The sequence below is a fragment of the Hyposmocoma kahamanoa genome, unplaced genomic scaffold, assembly GCF_003589595.1.
Source record: "Hyposmocoma kahamanoa isolate Upper Pololo Valley unplaced genomic scaffold, ASM358959v1 86, whole genome shotgun sequence".
In the NCBI taxonomy this organism is placed as follows: domain Eukaryota; kingdom Metazoa; phylum Arthropoda; class Insecta; order Lepidoptera; family Cosmopterigidae; genus Hyposmocoma; species Hyposmocoma kahamanoa.
This window is the reverse complement of record NW_020654289.1, coordinates 11,198,743-11,205,103: the sequence shown is the minus strand read 5'-3', so window position 1 is coordinate 11,205,103 and position 6,361 is coordinate 11,198,743.

The following is a 6,361-nucleotide window of genomic DNA, read 5'->3' as shown; positions in this document are numbered from 1 at the left end:
CCTTTTTTGGTGTACAATAAAGAATTTTTGTATTGTATTGTATTGTAGTCGTTACAACAACATGGTATAAAAAATATTGCACACAAGAATAAAATTTAGTTTTTGAAATATCGTATACACTGAATTAAAAAATCAACCTGGACCAAATCCACCGAATAACGTATTTACACTCAAAAATTCTTAAAATCGGCAACAAATCATCCACCTGATCTCTCCAGCCGCACGGGGCGTGATAGACGAAAATTACGAATGAATTGCAAAGCTTCTAAAATGCTTAACTTCTGATGTGTAGCGTGATTAGTAACGACCACCGAATTCCCGCGTAAGCCTGGGACACGCAACAATCTTGGTATTGTGATAAACTATTGTCTAGTTTATTGTGAAATTTAAATTAAAAGTACTGTCATCTAATTTATCAATTTTTTTAAATAAAATATGAGTGCGCATTTGACCTCCATCTTACCTGATGGAAAGTGACGATGAGGTCGACGATGGAGCATGCACACCTAAATAATGCCTATTCACTCTCGCCTTGAAAAGACCCAAGTTACAACGTTCTGGGAACAAGTCTGCAGGCAGGAAATTCCACTCCATACCCGTTCGCCATATATATGTGGAAGCGTAACGCTTCGTGCGAATCTTTCGAATACCTATCCACAACATAGGGATGGAACCCAAGCCTACACCTAGTCCCCCGGTGGTGGAAAGGGGAAGGCGGAATTAAATCGTGTAATTCCATCGCACACTCTCCGTGATATATCCTTTAAAATACCATGAACTAAAGTCTAATATTAATATAAGATTTAAATTTTGAGAAAAATTACACTTTATGTTGGATTCTGTATTCGGGGCATACCATCGTTGTCAGGTTTTAGACCTTTCGGTTTATGGGAAGATTTTGTGCTCTTCAGTTAGCTTTCGACCTATATTATATATTACTCTCTTTTTTTATAGATTTTTGTTTTGATAATTATGTGGAGATTAGTGCATGGACACAGAAAATTGCGGCTTTGGAGAAATGCCCTTAACGTCTGGGATCCTGGTGGCGCTACTGACAAGCTGGGAAAGGTTTAGTGTCAACGCAAGTTTTTGCGTCTTTTTTTGAGCATAATTAGGTGATTTGGTATGGGCACAACAATTCTTTCATTCCCCGGAACAACTTAGCTGCGCCACTCACTCAGATTTTGGAACATCTTGAACAGGGAATCAGACTGAAAAAGAGGATGTTTTGCTAGTCTCTAAAATATACCTATTTATTTTAGGGTTATTTGTATTGTTGTTGATTTGTATTTTTTTATTATAATTCAAGCCGTTTTGAATCTCGTCAGCTGTGAATCCTATAACAAATAATTTACAAAAGACTAACTTGATGTTTTTTAGTTTTCTGACACTTTTAAATAATTATTTGGGTGACAGTAGAAAAATATACGAAAAAACCGAGTAATCGGTTGACCGAGACTTATAAACCGAAAATACGGTTTTCAAAATCACTCGGTTTTTGCATGCCCTAGTTGTGTTACAGTAATATTATTGAGGCTGATTTAATGTAATTTAACTTTCTAGACAGAAGGGTTTCAGGCAGTACCTAAGTTACTACAGTTATATAGCTTAGACATACGAAGATTACCTGTCAACCCACCTACGTCTGTCTTCGTCCACATTTTCATGTAGGTACATTAGATGAAATAGTAGAGAAACGTGAGTGGCTTGTTTAATTACATTTAATTACACACGTCAATAATTGTACTTTAAAGAGGCAACACTCCACACACGGACTTTATTTATAACAATGAAATTTGTAAGTAGATACGTATGTCTAAGTTACTTATACAGGGTTAATTGTAACTAATCCGATACCTCTTTTATGGCGTTCCAATTATTGAAATAACTTTACCTCTACAAACTACTCACTTGTGGACTTCTTTTACTCGTGTGTGGGTGCACGAAAGAAGTATCTTCGCATGACGTAGGTATAACTCCTTTCCCGTACGTCTGACGCACTCTGGGCAACAATCAGCGAGTAGGTACCTTACGCCAATTGACAAATTCTTTCGCGACAATGGTAAGTATTATTGACATCGATACGATACGAAGAAGACTTCTCGTAGGCAAATTGATACCAAAGCTGATGCAAGTGTGTAAAAAAAGTAACAATGGTATAATGCCAATTTTACTATTAAAAGTTCTTTTTCACCTCACAAGCTCGGAAAGGCTTTTTTCTCATTAGGAATTTGCGGTTAGACGGTGCACTTAACCTTTTCTTTCAATAAAAAATAAAGATGATGACACGTTCAACTATGCGATTTGTCGAACCTTACTTAATTATGTAATATAAATCCGTTGGTACAGTTTATTCTTATTAAAAGATGTTTCGAACACACTCAGAAATAGTGTTGTATGGAATCAGTGATGTCGAGGAAACGGGACCAGCTACCCGAACGCCGGCTTACTGTGTAGAATGCTTAGAGGGTGGAAAAAAATATAGTCTAAGGTAGAAAGGCACCAACCTGTCATTAAATTGACAATGACAAGTAATTGTGTTTATAAAATTATTTTAATTCGCTATACTGAGGTGAAAAGTTGTGTGTTTCGTTCGGCAGCAATGTTTTGCGTCTCGTGTTATTTCTATTTCATTAGTATTAAGAATGTACATCAATTAATGGTTAAATATAAACAATATTGAAATTCCACTGCATTTACTCAGTAGTGCATCTGGTGTTTGTTGATATTAAAAAAAACACTGAATCAATTACCCTTTTGTTATTTGCATAACCCGCTTACAAGACAAAAGCACAAGTTATAGAGCAAAGCAATTAAGGCCACTCTTGAAAATTTATTATGAAAGTTTAGTTTGAAATGAATCTTGAGCTTCGGGAATAGTGCTTTCACAGAGACAGCGTGGCAGGCGTGAAGCCTTAAATGCACAGTTTAAAAAGACAGATGGACCGCACTATGCCAACTTGCAACTACTGGTGTAGGTTCTTTATCCTTAAGTGCTTTTTAAATTACTTACAGCTAGTACATTGTACGTAGTTTATATCTGGAACTATTTATCTTGGGCCGGAACCAAAAAGAGCCGTTTTTAGATAAAACTCATATGGGTAGATAGGTACAAACAATAGCGTACTCCAAGCGGAGAAAGGGGTCACGGACAGGGAGGCTATAAAAACCAATTATCAGTGTGCTGCGGTTATCCTCTTTTATTTATATCCACCAGGTTGGTGTAATATCTGGTAACTATCTCTTAATGTAATCGAACATCCTTTTGTATATGGGTTGTAGTAAAAACTACTTAAGAAAATGCAAACTAGAAATGCCTAGACTTGTGGTAATGAAATTATACTTTTATAATGTCAAAGGAATCGGATTTCGGTTGATAAACGTACTTCATGCAAAGTACTGTATGAAGTACAGTAAAAAATATATAATAACATTATAATCATCAGAATATATATTCGTAGGTACTCATGCCAATAAATAATGTAGGACTTAATGCACCCTTTCAAAAACAAAACCAAAACAAAAACGAAACCAAGACAAGCAACAAATTAGAATAACAAAGTAGAGCAAAAATTGTTTGGTGTTCGTAAATAAAAGTATACGTTGGAGTTGTATTGTACCCTTTTTTGTACACCTTGTTTGTATTTGACGTCGAATCAGGGTACGCGAAGGGTTAATATAGAGCCGTTGATGTTTACCGTGGTTGTTCATATCTAATCTGAAATCTTAGACACAGTTAAATAAGTAGTTATATAATGGCTCGATTACTATAGAAATAGCCAGATTTTTGAGACTCCTGCTCAGGCAGCGGCGGGACGTACATACTGCGGTCTGTTAAAGGTTTAGTGACACCCTTTATGAACGACTCTCACGCACATTACGAGGAATGTCAACACGCAGCTGTACGAACGCATACACTACAAATAGAAATGTTTTTGTACGACGAATGAGCGGTATATGGAAAAACTTAGTTAAACTTTATGTCCTACTGGAATGTTTTGTTTTTAGTGCTTTTGAAATGTAATAAATAAAAAAATATATTTTATGTATTTCATACCAACGCAGTACGAAATGAATTTACTCGTATACATATATAGGTACGTGTGTTATACTATAGGCAGAGATATAGGGCCTTTACTTTCTACGATCCCGACATACATCTTCTTATAATTAAATATAAATTAAACCAATATTAAGAGGCGTAATATTAAGTAAAATAAGCATCTTAATGTCAAGTAGATATTTACGCTTTGTGTTTTGCTATATTAATTTTAAATGACCTTTTTCTGCAATAATCAACTCTAACAGAATAGAGTTCTCTTACCCAAGTTAACGAAAAAAAAATGTACTACAGAAAAGCAAAAAGTTATATTAATAACTTACACAATTGCATCTCTAGTAGCCGCTATTTTTCATTGTTCCCAAGTTAGGGCATAATGTAATGCCATCGTTTAAATTGCAACGCAAAAATAGTCCAGGTTGAACCATTTGGAAATTTCCTCCTAGATATATATTATTATCCTTTAACCGGCTACCTGAATTCCAGGTTTATTTGAAGACTTCCAGACCGACCATGACAATCCATATAGAAGGAAGATTCACAGAAGGTGAGACAGAAGCAGTTTCGCACCTAAGTTTCACCCCCCTCTGCTACGTCGAGTATTAATAGACCGACACACCTAACCAAAATTATCGTGTCTTCAGCCTCGTTGTACTTTGGGGCTCTGCGGGGTGTCATTTACAATTTTGGTTCTATTTCATATAATATTTACTCACCCGCACGCTAAGTTTTACGCTAAAATTAAAAGTTTATGCGATTTACAATAAGAACAGCTTAAAGCGCTAAGTGCAAAACCGAGCGTGCTTTCGAACGGAAGTGCCCACGCTAAAGTAAGTGCCTAAGTACCTTGATTATTCATAATTAAAAGTAAGTGGGAAGGTATGTTTTGTGTATCTACTGTTTGCTTTACCACCGTTCTTTAAATATTCTAGTTGTCTCTAGGGTACCAAATTTATCGCTTGCTGGCCAGTCACGAATTTTCAGTTCCATGAAAACAAATCTACTGAAAAACTAATTTCATTTTCCCTCCATTACACAGAATTCCAATGCCACAAAGAGATAAAACCTGGAAACAGTAAAAAACTGGAAAAGCTGAAGTAGCACGCAAAAATATTTTGCAATATTTTCCGCAGCAAGCTCGAGAGCGTTGTTCATTTTTGCTTTAGAAAACTTTATGTGTATTCTCACGTCTCCGTCCAAACTGCATAGCGCATGAATTTCAATTTCTTGAGAACTCGCCACTGAATAACTTTAGATTTCTTGTGCAACTTAATTTTCAATTTTACTAGGATTGCACGGTGTCTTATGGTTGGTCACTTTTTTAAGCATACTTATTGTAGTGTACCGATGAGTTAAGCTATATAAATTCATTCGTCTTTGTCCCATTCCTGCTCCAGAAGTTGGAAAATATGGTTATAAGGGATAATCAGCTTCGTTTGTTTACCGACTACTTGACAGATAGGTGGCAAAGAGTTAGGGTGGGTGAGGTAACTAGTCATGACCTGCCCATAGCTTACGGCGTTCCGCAAGGAAGTGTTTCGGGCCCCACACTGTTCCTCGCCTACATAAACGACCTCTGTGATCTCCAGCTCCATAATGGAAAAATAGTAACATTTGCCAATGACACTGCCCTAATTTTTCATGGAGAAACTAGGCAAGAGGTGTATGTCATTGCACAGAGTGGCTTCACCTTAGTTTATTCCTTGGCTCAAAAACAACGCCCTGACACTAAAAGTAGGAAAAACCAAATTTATTCATTTTTCAATTAAAAACATTCCTTGGATCATTCACGACAATTACTACATCACAGTTCACACCAGTATTGATGACCAATCATGCTCATGTCCCAAACTTACGTTAGCTTCCCATATCAAATATCTTGGCGTAATGATAGATAATACTCTGAGCTTTAATCTGCACATAGACATAGTTCGGACCGCTCATCTTATAAATCTTCTAAGAAACTGAATAGGAGCTGTCCAGAAGTTCAAGTAAATCAAAGCCAGGAGATAAATGAGCTGAAGGATAAAAATAAGAAAGTGAGCGAGGAATTAATAATAGCTGACGAACAAATTCAGGAATTACTAAATGAAAATTATAAGCTTAAGGACAGAGTGACCAAACTAGAAAATTTACTTAAGAATCTCACTAATACGACCACAAAGGACAAACAAACTACAAGCAGGAAAAGTAAAAAAAAGTCGCTTAAAAAAAGAGTATTAGATTTTTCCTTGATAGAAAAAGATGGAAATAGTTCAAGCTTTGTAAACCTTAATGTAGCAGAGACAAAAGAAAATAGCA